This window comes from Bombina bombina, chromosome 4 (assembly GCF_027579735.1).
Source record: "Bombina bombina isolate aBomBom1 chromosome 4, aBomBom1.pri, whole genome shotgun sequence".
NCBI classification, from domain to species: domain Eukaryota; kingdom Metazoa; phylum Chordata; class Amphibia; order Anura; family Bombinatoridae; genus Bombina; species Bombina bombina.
Window position 1 is genome coordinate 1,058,668,206 of NC_069502.1, and position 16,807 is coordinate 1,058,685,012.

Below are 16,807 nucleotides of genomic sequence, written 5' to 3' on the forward strand. Positions count from 1 at the left end.
GCAGATCTGGTGGACATGTCATCCTTTCCACCATGGACTCTGCCGCTGAGGCAGGACCTTCTACTCCAAGGTCCATTCAAACATCCAAATCTAATTTCTCTGCGCCTGACTGCTTGGAGATTGAACGCTTGATTTTATCAAAACGTGGTTTCTCCGAGTCGGTCATTGATACCTTGATTCAGGCTCGAAAGCCTGTCACCAGAAAATCTATCATAAGATATGGTGTAAATATCTTCATTGGTGTGAATCCAAGGGTTTCTCATGGAGTAAGGTCAGGATTCCTAGGATATTATCCTTTCTCCAAGAAGGATTGGAGAAGGGATTGTCAGCTAGTTCCTTATGGGGACAGATTTCTGCTCTGTCTATTCTTCTGCACAAGCGTCTGGCAGATGTTCCAGACGTTCAGGCGTTTTGTCAGGCTTTAGTTAGAATCAAGCCTGTGTTTAAACCTATTGCTCCGTCATGGAGTTTAAATTTAGTTCTTAAAGTTCTTCAAGGGGTTCCGTTTGAACCTCTGCATTCCATACATATCAAGCTTTAATCTTGGAAAGTTCTGTTTTTGGTAGCTATCTCTTCGGCTCAAAGAGTTTCAGAGTTATCTACCTTACAGTGTGATACCCCTTATCTGATCTTCCATGCAGATAAGGTAGTTTTGCGTACCAAACCTGGGTTTCTTCCTAAGGTGGTATCTAATAAGAATATCAATCAGGAGATTGTTGTTCCGTCACTGTGTCCTAATCCTTCTTTAAAGAAGGAACGTCTATTACACAATCTTGACGTGGTTCGTGCTTTAAAGTTTTATTTACAAGCTACTAAGGATTTTCGTCAAACATCTGCATTGTTTGTTGTCTACTCTGGGCAGAGGAGAGGCCAAAAGGCTTCGGCATCTTCTCTTTCTTTTTGGCTGAGAAGCATAATCCGTTTAGCTTATGAGACTGCTGGCCAGCAGCCTCCTGAAAGAATTACAGCTCATTCCACTAGAGCGGTAGCTTCCACTTGGGCTTTTAAAAATGAGGCCTCTGTTGAACAGATTTGTAAGGCGGCGACTTGGTCTTCGCTTCATACTTTTTCTAAATTCTACAAATTTGATACTTTTGCTTCCTCGGAGGCTATTTTTGGGAGAAAGGTCTTGCAGGCAGTGGTGCCTTCCGTTTAAGTTCCTGCCTTGTCCCTCCTTTCATCCGTGTCCTAAAGCTTTGGTATTGGTATCCCACAAGTAATGGATAAACCCGTGGACTGGATACACCTTACAAGAGAAAACAAAATTTATGCTTACCTGATAAATTTCTTTCTCTTGTGGTGTATCCAGTCCACGGCCCGTCCTGTCACTTTAAGGCAGGTGTTTTTTATTTTTAAACTACAGTCACCACTGCACCCTATAGTTTCTCCTTTTTTCTTGCTTGTCTTCGGTCGAATGACTGGGGGTGGCAGTTAGGGGAGGAGCTATATAGACCTCTCTGCTGTAGGTGTCCTCTTGCAGCTTCCTATTGGGAAGGAGAATATCCCACAAGTATTGGATGAACCCGTGGACTGGATGCACCACAAGAGAAAGAAATTTATCAGGTAAGCATACATTTTGTTTTTTTATGTTTTATAAGTTCTAAAATTAATGCTGTATTTTACCAAAACCCCTGTCAAACCTATGCATGGGTGTACTCAGGTGGTCTTGCAGAAAACAACCTGGAGTGTTTTCTTGCAGTAACTTACAACAGTCTCACCTAAATCATACTCAAAAAGCAATGTGTGTAAAATGAAAATTGAAAAATTACCACCATACACTTTCTCCAATTGTTTTTGGCTAAAACGGTTGCTATAAATGCATCAAAGCACTCCATATACAATACCTTAGGGTGTCAATGTTTCAAATATATACACTTTCATGGCAATAAATAAAACTGGGTCTGTAGGCCTATCAGAAGAAATACTCTCACTTTCAACTCAAATTACAAGTCATACAATTTCTCCAACATTGGTGTGTCCGGTCCACGGCGTCATCCATTACTTGTGGGATATTCTCCTCCCCCACAGGGAAAGGCAAGGAGAGCACACAGCAAGAGCTGTCCATATAGTCCCTCCCAGGCTCCGCCCCCCCAGTCATTCTCCTTGCCGCTCTGAACAAGTAGCATCTCCTCGGGGATGGTGAGGAGTTTGTGGTGTTTAGTTGTAGTTTTTTATTCTTCTATCAAGAGTTTGTTATTTTAAAATAGTGCTGGTATGTACTATTTACTCTGAAACAGAAAGAGATGAAGAGTTCTGTTAGAAAGAGGATTATGATTTTAGCAGACAGTAACTAAAATCAGTTGCTGTTCCCACACAGGACTGTTGAGATGAGAGAACTTCAGTTGGGGGGAACAGTTTGCAGACTTTTCTGCTTAAGGTATGACTAGCCATTTTTCTAACAAGACTGTGTAATGCTGGAAGGCTGTCATTTTCCCTCATGGGGATTGGTAAGCCATTTTCTTAGTCTCAAACAGAATAAAGGGCTTATTATGGGCTATACACTGGTAGACACTCTTAAGGGCTAAATCGATTGCTTTATTTAAGTATTATATGCAGTTTGAAGTTGAATTTCACACTTTTATAACATTGGGGAACGTTTTTTAGCACCAGGCACTTGTTAAGACACCTTCCCAGTCAGGAAGGGCCTTTCTCTGTAGTAGGCAGAGCCTCATTTTCGCGCCATTACTGTGCAGTTAATTTTGAGTTCAGTACATGCAGCTGCATGTGTGTGGGTCTGGAATCCACTAAAAACGTTCCTAGAAGGCTTCATTTGATATCATATACCCCCCTGGGATTGGTGAAGTCGCAGCAAAGGCTGTAGCTGGGACTGTAAGGGGGTTAAAATTAAAAACGGCTCCGGTTTCCACATTTTAAGGGTTAACAGCTTGAAAATTGGGGTGCAATACTTTGAATGCATTAAGACACTGTGGTGAAAATTTGGTAAAGATTGGATAATTCCTTCATAGTTTTTCACATATTCAGTAATAAAGTGTGCCCTGTTTAACATTTAAAGAGACAGTAACGGTTTTGTTTTAAAACGGTTTTTGTGCTTTATTAACCAGTTTAAGCCTGTTTAACATGTCTGTACCTTCAGATAGATCATGTTCTGTATGTATGGTAGCCAATGTGGTTCCCCCTTCAAATATGCGTGATAATTGTGCCATAGCGTCCAAACAAAGTAAGGACAGTACTGTCACAAATTGCAAAGTTGCCCAGGATGATTCCTCAAATGAAGGAAGTAGACATAGTTCTACATCATCTCCTTCTGTGTCTATACCAGTTATGCCCGCGCAGGCGACCCCTAGTACTTCTAGCGCGCCAATGCTTGTTACTATGCAGCAATTGACGGCAGTAATGGATAACTCCATAGCTAATATTTTATCCAAAATGCCAGCATTTCAGAGAAAGCGTGATTGTTCTGTTTTAAACACTGTAGAGCAGGAGGGCGCTGATGATAATTTTTCTGTGATACCCTCACACCAATCTGAAGTGGCAGTGAGGGAGGGTTTGTCAGATGGGGAAATTTCTGATACAGGAAGAATTTCTCAGCAGGCAGAACCTGATGTTGTGACATTTAAATCAAAATTAGAGCATCTCCGTGCATTACTTAAGGAGGTGCTATCTACTCTGGATGATTGTGACAATCTGGTCAACCCAGAAAAATTGTGCAAGATGGACAAGTTCCTTGAGGTCCCGGTGCACCCTGATGCTTTTCCGATACCTAAACGGGTGGCGGACATAGTGAATAAGGAGTGGGAGAAGGCAGGGATACCTTTTGTCCCTCCTCCTATATTTAAGAAATTGTTCCCTAAAGTCGACCCCAGGAAGGACACATGGCAAACAGTCCCTAAGGTAGAGGGGCGGTATCTACTCTAGCCAAGCGCACAACCATTCCTATTGAGGACAATTGTGCTTTCAAAGATCCTATGGATACAAAATTGGAGGGTTTGCTTAAAAAGATTTTTGTACAGCAAGGTTACCTCCTTTAACCTATTTCGTGCATTATTCCTGTCACTACAGCGGCGTGGTTCTGGTTCGAGGAACTTGAAAAGTCGCTCAGTAGGGAGACTCCGTATGAGGAAGTCATGGACAGAATTCACACACTTAAGTTAGCTAATTCCTTTATTTTAGACACCGCTTTGCAGTTAGCGAGGTTAGCGGCGAAAAATTCAGGGTTTACAATTGGGGCGCGTAGAGCGCTCTGGCTAAAGTCTTGGTCGGCGGATGTATCTTCCAAGACAAAATTGCTTAATACCCCTTTCAAAGGTAAGACCCTTTTTGGACCAGAATTGAAAGAGATTATTTCAGACATCACTGAGGGAAAGGGCCATGCCCTCCCACAAGATAAACCTTTCAAGGCTAAGAATAAGTCCAATTTTCGTTCCATTCGCAATTTCAGGAACGGACCGGCTTCCAACTCGGCAGCCTCTAGACAAGAGGGTAACGCTTCCCAGACTAAACCAGCTTGGAAATCAATGCAAGGCTGGAACAAGGGTAAACAGGCCAAGAAGCCTGCTGCTGCTACCAAAACAGCATGAAGGGGTAGCCCCCGATCCGGGACCGGATCTAGTAGGGGGCAGACTCTCTCTCTTTGCTCAGGCTTAGGCAAGAGATGTTCAGGATCCCTGGACACTAGAAATAGTCTCTCAGGGTTTTCTTCTGTAGTTCAAGGAACTTCCCTCAAGGGGAAGGTTCCACATGTCTAACTTATCTTCAAACCAAATAAAGAGACAGGCATTCTTACATTGTGTAGAAGACCTGTTAAAGATGGGAGTGATACACCCAGTTCCAACTGTGGAACAAGGTCGGGGGTTTTACTCAAATCTGTTTGTAGTTCCCAAAAAAGAGGGAATTTTCAGACCAATTCTGGATTTAAAAATTCTAAACAAATTTCTCAGAGTTCCATCGTTCAAATGGAAACCATTCGAACAATTTTATCTACAATCCAGGAGGGTCAATTTATGACTACCGTGGATTTAAAGGATGCGTATCTACATATTCCTATCCACAAAGATCATCCAAGGATTTTCACAAAGGTGCTAGGGTCCCTTCTAGAGGTTCTAAGACCAAGGGGTATTGCAGTGGCACCTTATCTGGACGACATTCTAATCCAAACGTCATCTCTTTCCAAAGCAAAGGCTCATACAGACATTGTTCTAGCCTTTCTCATATCTCACGGGTGGAAGGTGAACGTAGAAAAGAGTTCCCTGTCTCCGTCGACAAGAGTTCCCTTCTTGGGAACGATAATAGATTCTTTAAAAATGAAGATCTTCCTGACAAAAGTCAGAAAGTCAAAGCTTCTAAAGCTTGTCAAGTTCTTCACTCTATTCTGCAGCCTTCCATAGCTCAGTGCATGGTAGTAGTAGGGTTGATGGTTGCAGCAATGGACATAGTTCCTTTTGCTCAAATGCATCTAAGACCATTACAACTGTGCATGCTCAAGCAGTGGAATGGGGACTATACAGACTTGTCTCCAAAGATTCAAGTAGACCAGATGACCAGAGACTCACTCCATTGGTGGTTGTCACAGGATCACCTGTCTCAGGGAATGAGTTTCCGCAGACCAGAGTGGGTCATTGTCACGACTGACGCCAGTCTATTAGGCTGGGGCGCGGTTTGGGATTCCCTGAAAGCTCAGGGTCTATGGTCTCGGGAAGAGTCTCTTCTCCCGATAAACATCCTGGAACTGAGAGCGATATTCAATGCTCTCCGGGCTTGGCCTCAACTAGCGAAGGCCGGATTCATAAGATTCCAGTCAGACAACATGACGACTCTAGCTTACATCAACCATCAGGGAGGAACAAAGAGTTCCTTGGCGATGAGAGAGGTATCCAAGATCATCAAATGGGCGGAGGATCACTCCTGCCATCTATCTGCAATTCACATCCCAGGAGTAGACAACTGGGAGGCGGATTATCTGAGTCGTCAGACTTTCCATCCGGGGGAGTGGGAACTCCACCCGGAGGTTTTTGCCCAGTTGACTCAATTATGGGACATTCCAGACATGGATCTGATGGCGTCTCGTCAGAACTTCAAGGTTCCTTGCTACGGGTCCAGATCCAGGGATCCCAAGGCGACTCTAGTGGATGCATTAGTGACGCCTTGGTCGTTCAACCTAGCTTATGCATTTCCACCGTTCCCTCTCCTTCCCAGGCTTGTAGCCAGGATCAAACAGGAGAAGGCCTCAGTGATTCTGATAGCTCCTGCGTGGCCACGCAGGACTTGGTATGCAGACCTGGTGAATATGTCATCGGTTCCACCATGGAAGCTACCTTTGAGACAGGATCTTCTAGTGCAAGGTCCATTCGAACATCCAAATCTAGTTTCTCTCCAGCTGACTGCTTGGAAATTGAACGCTTGATTTTATCCAAGCGCGGGTTTTCAGATTCAGTGATAGATACTCTGGTCCAAGCCAGAAAACCTGTGACTAGAAGGATTTACCATAAAATATGGAAAGGATATATCTGTTGGTGTGAATCCAAGGGATTCTCATGGATTAATATTCCCAGGATCCTCTCCTTTCTAACAAGAAGGTTTGGATAAGGGATTGTCAGCGAGTTCTCTAAAAGGACAGAGATCTGCTTTATCTGTCTTGTTACACAGACGACTGGCAGCTGTGCCAGATGTACAAGCTTTTGTACAGGCTTTGGTCAGAATCAAACCTGTTTACAGACCTTTGACTCCTCCCTGGAGTCTAAATTTAGTTTTTTCAGTTCTTCAAGGGGTTCCATTTGAACCCTTACATTCCATAGATATCAAGTTACTATCTTGGAAAGTTCTGTTTTTGGTTGCTATTTCTTCTGCTAGAAGAGTTTCTGAACTATCTGCTTTGCAGTGTGATCCACCCTATCTGGTGTTCCATTCAGATAAGGTTGTTTTGCGTACCAAGCCTGGTTTTCTTCCAAAAGTTGTTTCCAACAAGAATATTAACCAGGAAATAGTTGTCCCTTCTTTGTGTCCGAATCCAGTTTCAAAGAAGGAACATTTGTTACACCATTTAGATGTAGTCCGTGCTTTAAAGTTCTATTTAGAAGCAACAAAGGATTTCAGACAAAACTTCTTTTTTGTTTGTCGTTTATTCTGGTAAGAGGAGAGGACAAAAAGCTACTGCTACCTCTCTTTCTTTCTGGCTGAAAAGCATTATCCGATTGGCTTATGAGACTGCCGGACGGCAGCCTCCTGAACGAATCACAGCTCACTCTACTAGGGCTGTGGCTTCCACATGGGCCTTCAAGAACGAGGCTTCTGTTGATCAGATATGTGAGGCAGCAACTTGGTCTTCTCTGCACACTTTTGCCAAATTCTACAAATTTGATACTTTTTGCTTCTTCGGAGGCTATTTTTGGGAGAAAGGTTTTGCAAGCCGTGGTGCCTTCTGTTTAGGTAACCTGATTTGCTCCCTCCCTTCATCCGTGTCCTAAAGCTTTGGTATTGGTTCCCACAAGTAATGGATGACGCCGTGGACCGGACACATCAATGTTGGAGAAAACAGAATTTATGCTTACCTCATAAATTACTTTCTCCAACGGTGTGTCCAGTCCACGGCCCGCCCTGGTTTTTTAATCAGGTTTGAAAAATTTCTCTCTCTATATACTACAGTCACCACGGCACCCTATAGTTTCTCCTTTTTTTCTCCTAACCGTCGGTCGAATGACTGGGGGGGCGGAGCCTGGGAGGGACTATATGGACAGCTCTTGCTGTGTGCTCTCCTTGCCTTTCCCTGTGGGGGAGGAGAATATCCCACAAGTAATGGATGACGCCGTGGACCGGACACACCGTTGGAGAAAGTAATTTATCAGGTAAGCATAAATTCTGTTTTTAACTAAACCTTCCCAAAATCCTGGCAAACCTATGCATGGGGAAGCATAGGTGTACTAAGAGGGTCTTGCAGAAAACAAGCTGGAGTGTTTTCTTGCAATAACTTACAACAGGCTCTCCTAAATCACAATAAAAAATCAATGGGTGTTTAAAAATAAAAAGTTATCACCACATACTTTCTCAAATTTTTTTAGGCTAAAACAGTTGCATCAAAACATTCCATATATAATACATTGGGGTGTCAACTTTTCAAAGATATGCACGGTAATGGCAAGCAAATAAATTGAGGTATGTAAAAAGGCCCCAAAAAGAAGATAGGCAAAGAAGATGTTAAATGTGGAAAAAAAATCACAAACACATGTCAGAAGTTTCACATTGCACCCCCCAAAGAAGTCAACAAACCTATGCATAGGTGGTATCACTGTATTCAGGAGATGTTGTTGAACACCTTTTGAGGTGTTTTTTTGGCAGTAACACATAACAGGAACTGAGAATCCATTGCTAAAATACGTGTGTGAAAAATAACACAAAAAATGACTACCCAAAAGTTTGCCAATGACTTGTGGTCGAATTAGCGCATGGAAAGTGTTAAAATACCAGCATTTCAAATACCCTAGGGTGTCTTCTTTTCAAAAATATATGGTTTGATGGGTGTAAATTACATTGGCCAGCTTCAGAAATGTCCCAAATTAGGACATGATGAAAGATGTGAAAATTCCAAGTTGGAAAACTGAAATGTGCCCCCTAAAAATAAGGCCTTTTAGCCCCCAGAGAACCCGACACATCTATACATGGGTGGTATCACTGTACTCAGGAGATGTTGCTAAACACATATTGGGGTGTTATTTGGCAGTAACCCTTAACGTTCTAAGTAAATTTATTCTTAAATTGCTATTTTGTCACTTTGGCATAGATTGGTGGTAAAATGGTTGCATGAAAAGAGTCAAAATACCCCAATTTTAATACATTAGGTTGTCTTCTTTTAAAAAATATATACATGGGAAAGGTTATTCAGGGATTACTGACAGATATCAGTGTTACAATGTAACTATCGCTAATTTTGAAAAAGAAAATTGTTTGGAAATAGCAAAGTGCTACTTGTACTTATTGCCCTATAACTTGCAAAAATAGCAAATAACATGTAAACATTGGGTATTTCTAAACTCAGGACAAAATTTAGAAACTATTTAGCATGGGTGTTTTTTGGTGGTTGTAGATGTGTAACAGAATTTGGGGGTCAAAGATAGAAAAAGTGTTGTTTTTTCATCATATTTTATATTTTTTTAATAGTAAATTATAAGATATGATGAAAGTCCATTTAATGGCGAGAAAAACAGTAGATAATATGTGTGGGTACAGTAAATGAGTAAGAGGAAAACACAAACACAGCAGAAATCCTTTCCAGATCCTTGGTATTGTGCTTGCAATGCTTTGGATGGGCCTATTAGGCTTTGTAGACTTAACTTGTACACATGATTCACATAGCCTGGGGGCATAGACACATTCAGCAGATAATTTCTATAACAGTTTCGGGCACTTTTACAAAAACTTTAAAATTGGTGTACTTTCACTTTAAATTTATTGTGTCCGTCTTTAGTGCATACTGGACCTACCAGTCATAAAAGAGCAACCGGTGCCTTCTAAAGTTGTTTCTAAGCTACATGGCAGATAATACTTACCTAATCACTGTTGGGACATAAGGTGTTAACATTTTAGTGATGCATTAGCGCACCTTCATGTCCTACTCCTTTTCACTACATTGCTGTAGCCATTTCTTTCATATAAAGTAGGTGGTGAGAGTAGACAATTCATTACTTTTGGCAATTAATCTTCCCTGCCACTAGGAGGAGGCAAAGATTCCCAAACCTCAAGAGCTATATAAAACCTCTCACACCTTACAGGTACCTCAGTCTTGTCTTTGCTTCTGCTGGAAGAGGTTGAAGAATGAAGATGTGCATTTGATTCTTCAGTGAGAGGCGTTCTCAGAATGAGTTGAGGCCCATTTCCCCTCAGTTTACAGTGATTGTTGAAGTGATGTATTTGGAGTACAGGTAGATGCATATTTTTCACCTATTGTGATTTATTCACAAGCATTTCCACCAGTGTCACAGTGATTTGTTCTTTGCCTCCTCTGATGTTATGTTTTAGCACTGGTTTTGGTTTCCTACTGGTTTCCTGCAGTAGTAGGGAGCCTGTTGGTAAGTATGTATTGTTTATTATTTGCCCCCCTATAAGCCTATTAGGTTATTGTTATATATATTTATTATATATGCATATAACCTTGGGACAGTTATATATTTTATTTAGGTAATTCCCCTGTAAAAACTCTATAATGTATTTTTTTAATGTGCATTATATTTTTACCCATGTTCTTTTTTTTTTTGCCTTACTGGTGTTTTCATGTGGTTATATTTTTTTAAATGTACACAATTCTCAGCCCTGCTTTCCTATTTCAAAAGTGGCACCACATCAACTTCACGCCAGTCTTGGAGTACTATGCCTAAGGATAAGGAGTCTTGAAAAATGAAGAGCACAGGTTTTGATGTGACATTAAAAATGAGAACCCTTGGGTATATTCCATCTGGACCATGGAGCTTTATTTACCTTAATTTTATCATTTTTTCATGATGTCATCTAGAGAAAATATGCTTTTATCAACTTTATTAAGGATCTTCGGCATTAGGACCTGCGTACTGTGTACTTAAGAGCAGGGTTGAAGCTGAAAAGTCTGAAGAGGTGAGATTTCAGGCGGACTCCCAAATAGAGTTAACCAGCAAGTGACGTCATCTGATGCGACCGCTATTGAGGAGCTCCAATCTGTTGAAAACACCAATCTGACGTCACTTCCGGTATTTCCATACATCTGATAGGCCATGTCCAGTGAGTCACAGGATTCACAACCAATAATTAATACTGTAATCGCCTATCTTCACTATCTATTTTGCCTCCGCCTGGGGTGTATGCCAAAGGGTTTGCGGTGGGCCCCCAGACAGAGGCAAAACAGATATTAAAATAAAAGTGTCACCGGCAGTGACGTCAGATTGGAGTTTTAAACGAATTGTAGTTCTCAACAGAACACCGGAATCCTGAGACAAACGAGAGACGGCATCCCTCTAACTACAGGTACACCTCAATTGCAGCGACAGGATATACAGTCCAGCTGGGGTGAGTACCTGTGATCTAAGACAGCTATAATATCTGGTTGGAAGTCTGGTGCAACCAGGAAGTGTCATACAAGGTACGCCTGAGTAATCTGACTGGTGACCGCATATATCAGTGGGAGCTAACATATAACGCAAGTTTAGGATATAACTGAACACTGGAAGCTATACATGTCCTAGTGGTACCGGAGATTACAGGGCAGAATTATTAGGCAAGTTGTATTTTTGAGGATTAATTTTATTATTGAACAACAACCATGTTCTCAATGAACCCAAAAAAACTCATTAATATCAAAGCTGAATAGTTTTGGAAGTAGTTTTTAGTTTGTTTTTAGTTATAGCTATTTTAGGGGGATATCTGTGTGTGCAGGTGACTATTACTGTGCATAATTATTAGGCAACTTAACAAAAAACAAATATATACCCATTTCAATTATTTATTTTTACCAGTGAAACCAATATAACATCTCAACATTCACAAATATACATTTCTGACATTCAAAAACAAAACAAAAACAAATCAGTGACCAATATAACCACCTTTCTTTGCAAGGACACTCAAAAGCCTGCCATCCATGGATTCTGTCAGTGTTTTGATCTGTTCACCATCAACATTGCGTGCAGCAGCAACCACAGCCTCCCAGACACTGTTCAGAGAGGTGTACTGTTTTCCCTCCTTGTAAATCTCACATTTGATGATGGACCACAGGTTCTCAATGGGGTTCAGATCAGGTGAACAAGGAGGCCATGTCATTAGATTTTCTTCTTTTATACCCTTTCTTGCCAGCCACGCTGTGGAGTACTTGGACGCGTGTGATGGAGCATTGTCCTGCATGAAAATCATGTTTTTCTTGAAGGATGCAGACTTCTTCCTGTACCACTGCTTGAAGAAGGTGTCTTCCAGAAACTGGCAGTAGGACTGGGAGTTGAGCTTGACTCCATCCTCAACCCGAAAAGGCCCCACAAGCTCATCTTTGATGATACCAGCCCAAACCAGTACTCCACCTCCACCTTGCTGGCGTCTGAGTCGGACTGGAGCTCTCTGCCCTTTACCAATCCAGCCACGGGCCCATCCATCTGGCCCATCAAGACTCACTCTCATTTCATCAGTCCATAAAACCTTAGAAAAATCAGTCTTGAGATATTTCTTGGCCCAGTCTTGACGTTTCAGCTTGTGTGTCTTGTTCAGTGGTGGTCGTCTTTCAGCCTTTCTTACCTTGGCCATGTCTCTGAGTATTGCACACCTTGTGCTTTTGGGCACTCCAGTGATGTTGCAGCTCTGAAATATGGCCAAACTGGTGGCAAGTGGCATCTTGGCAGCTGCACGCTTGACTTTTCTCAGTTCATGGGCAGTTATTTTGCGCATTGGTTTTTCCACACGCTTCTTGCGACCCTGTTGACTATTTTGAATGAAACGCTTGATTGTTCGATGATCACGCTTCAGAAGCTTTGCAATTTTAAGAGTGCTGCATCCCTCTGCAAGATATCTCACTATTTTTGACTTTTCTGAGCCTGTCAAGTCCTTCTTTTGACCCATTTTGCCAAAGGAAAGGAAGTTGCCTAATAATTATGCACACCTGATATAGGGTGTTGATGTCATTAGACCACACCCCTTCTCATTACAGAGATGCACATCACCTAATATGCTTAATTGGTAGTAGGCTTTCGAGCCTATACAGCTTGGAGTAAGACAACATGCATAAAGAGGATGATGTGGTCAAAATACTCATTTGCCTAATAATTCTGCACTCCCTGTATTCCCAGGTCCCATTTGTAATATAGATGGTTATTGGGAGATGTCCCAGAACTTTTATTATCTGCAATTGTGTATATGTACCTTTTCTATGAATTGTGATTGTTGATCTAATGATTTTTTTTTTTGATTTTTTTTTTTAATTTGTTTTTATTGAGGAATAAAATTGCATATACAAACTTCATGCAGTTTCAATTGAACAGTGCTCAGAAACATAATAGTTGATATTAAACTCATTGTACAGAAACAAACTTGTCATGTTAATGAGTATAACAAGAAACAAATGCGTGCCTCAAAAACCTCATTTTTAGTATGGTATAATAGATTATATCACTTTATATAACAAAACTGAGGGATAAGTGATTTCCCCTATTTGAAATAAAGCAGCCACAATTGGACCACTGCCACTCAGATAAGTTAGGAAGGGGAACAAAAGAGAAATAGGGTGGAGGGGCCACTTTTGGACCCATTTTCTAGGATTAAAGGGTAAAATGATAAGGGAACCATCATACCTATAGATTTCTAAAGTTAAACAGCCGGGACAGGATTCTAATATAAATATCACTAGGGAAAGAAGATAGTTCCGTATGAAACTGGTAGATCTTCTTAGCGACAATGAGTGGGCAGGTATTGATATAGCCATACTAGAGTGAACATAGCTTCCCTGCCTCTATATGTATATAAAAAACATTTTAATAATTAGATTAGGGGGGATCAGGACTGCACACTAGATTATTGGGCATTAAAATGTGGTTGTGATAAGCTGTCATGGCCTCAGGCAGCAAACCTCTAGAGTATAAAGGGTTGGAGCTACCCCCCATAATGTCCCAGTAACAGTACAAGGCAAGGAGGGGTCTAATATAAAGTGGAACATTGTGTCCTATGTATAAATAATAGGGGGCGAAGCCTTGACTATTCTAAACCACTTTACATTGATCCTGAAATAGAGCGAACTATTGTTGAGGTGTTATAGGGAGCTGTAAGTTACTGAACGTACATATGAGACAGAAGACAAAATGATGGGGTACTGTCTACTAGTGCCTCAGGGTGTATTTCATAATAAAATTAGAGAATTACGACTACCATCTATAACATTCTAGCATGTTAACACCTAGTCACATATTATCTTGCTCACATAGGAATGCCCAATCTTATATAGGGAAGTTACTATGTCTAGGCAAAAACTGTGTAAGTAAATAGCTAACTTATCTTGATGTCCAAAAATACAACTAACCACAAGCGTATCTTAAAGAACTATAACATAATTTAGCTGCAGATCTGAACAGGTTTAGCTGTATATAAATAGTTAACATAGGTATTATAAACGTCTAAGTAGCAGCCTGGCTAAAACCAAAAACATGTGGGGAACATAATATACTTAAGATTACTGAATCTAGAAATAGAATGATTAAGTGTGAGAGTGCCATAGTCTTTATGTATGTCTCAAACAGGTGGACACCATTCGTGTAATAGCTTTTTTTTTTTTTTATTATAGTGTGCACTCAAACGGACTCTAATGAGGGCAGCTCTAAATGATTATAAAAGTTCACTATAGCGTCCTTTAAGCTGCATAGTCCCAGCCCTAAGTTAAGGGTATTAGGCTTGTTACTCACTCCTTACCGGTCATCCTGAAAAACACTCACTGAGATGTGGAAACATGACATGAATGGAAATAAAAGTTCACCATAGTATCTCCCTGGCTGCGCAGTCCCATTTCTAAGCTAGGGGTATTTTACCTTGATACCCACTCAACCCACTCCTTGGCGGTCTTCTTGAGAAACACTCACTTGAGTGTGGAAACCTGAGCAATAGAATCGCCGGGAACTAGAGCTGAATCTGTGTGACTGACCCAACTCTGCATGGCCACTGCCTTGGTGATTGGCAAGCAGCTCGCTCCTCAGTGTTCCTCCAGCACCGGCAATGAAAAAGTGTGTGCCATAAAGGAAGATCCTCTGGAACAGATCAGAGCCCTCCGGAATTATATATCCAGGCTGAAACCCTTTCCGCTCTCTGGCGCCGGCTACTCTTACCTTCGGCACACCAATTCGGGAAACAATTTCTCCTGATGGATCCAGAGGAGCCGTTTCAGACCTCTCATGTGTGGGTCCCATTATCACCTCAGGTACAGCCATCTGCACTTTACAAGCTCCTAGGGCCTCCTGGTCCCCGATCTGGGAGTCCCGGGTGGGTAAAGGTATTCTCTTTTCAGGGTGTACAGCTCCTATCTGGCTACAAGGTAAGGGAGGTTTTTTGTTGAGCTGACCTGTCATGGTAGGAGTAGCCCTGCGTTCAAGAGCTTTTGTAGATCGGGCTGTATTCATCGGTGAAAGCCTCATTTTTAGCAGGAGTTTACATAGCTCTTCCTCCAGGCTCCGATAATGATCTTGTATGAGTTGGACCATGGCATTTTCCCATCTATCTATAGCATCCATTTTAGTATGTGCCTGAAGTGGGTTTTCTTAATTTAACACAGTGTGTGGCTGTTGTACTAACTAGGTGGTTCCCTATGGTGTTGAAGATTCTTGCATTTTTTTGTGGTAATTCACTGCTTCGTAACGACAGAGGCCTGGATGTGCCCTGCCGGGGGTGAGATAGTAGGCCGCAACCTATATAAAGCTCCAGAAGGCTGGAACTAACATCAAGTCCAAAGATAACGATATCATTTAAAAGGGCTTTCTCTGCTGTGAAACCTTAGTCAGCAAGGATTGCTTGATGGGCAATTTCAAGATGGATTTTGAGCAGATTTATTTTAGGGCTTGAGGCAGAAAGCAGTCTTGCGACCTATTATGGCCGCTGTCCGGAAGTTCCATGATCTAATGATTTTATGTAGAGTGTTTTATTTACTATTTTTATGTTCTATTTTATTGATTGATCTAATCATTTAACCATGTGGTTTTAAAGATTTATTAAATATATACTTATACATATTTGACTCTACCTTTATAGCGCCCTCTTTCCACCTTTTTGCACATTGTAATGTACTATATCTCTAGGAAGGAGATATTTTAGGAGAGGCAGTGAGTTAGGAGTGTAGCGCAACACTTAAACCATTTACCCAAGGTCATCTAGAGAAAACACAATTATTGGGAATGGCTTGTATGTTCTAAATTCTCTACCATTGGTTCCTCTCTTGTGTATACTGGAGAAAAGAAATGGCTTAGCACCTTAGCCTTTCCACGGTCACTGTTATTCATGCCACCCTTCTCACATTTTACTGTACCAATATATTCCTTCTTAGATTATTTGCAATTTCTATACTTAAAAAAAAACTTTATTTTTTTCTCAGAATCCTTTGCAATAACTTTATTTTGGCCAATCAAATGCTCTTTTGCATGCTTTATTACATTACTAATGCATTTGGAATGATGAGTCCATAGTAGTTTCTTTGAACAATTTATATGCCCTACGTTTTTTCTTAATTTTAATTTACATATTTGTATTTAGCCACATTGGATTGGATTTATTTTTTTTATTTTTTTAACCATGTGGTATGTGTTGATATGTATATTTATTTAACAAAGTTTTAAATGTTCTCCATTTATCCTGTGTTTTTATTTGAAAATATTTTGTCCTAATTTATGATATTTAACAATTTCCTAAAATCATTAAATTTTGTTTTCTTAAAATTAAAAGTTTTAGTTGAACCCTTGTAATACTGCTTAAAGGGACAGTTTACCCAATATGAGAATCATTTTTAAATTATCTAAATTAAAGGGACACTGAACCCAATTTTTTTTCTTTCATGATTCAGATAGAGCATGCAATTTCTTTCTAATTACACAGTGAGTTCACGGATCATCATAAATTACTGTTGGGAATATCACTCCTGGCCAGCAAACCTCAGTCATTCTCTTTGCCTGCGGTGCAAGGAGGAGGTGAAGTTTTTGGTGTCTGATGAGAATTTTCTTAAAACAATTTTTTTTTTTAAAAGCAGAGTAGGTTTGCTCTGATTTTTCCTGGGGTCTAGCCGTAGCCCACGTCAGTCTCTTCAGTAGGGCAGTGGTGGCTTTTAAGCAATTGGGAAGTTGTGGGGTACAATCCTCACTACGTTTTCTCAAATAGATTGCTGCCCTAA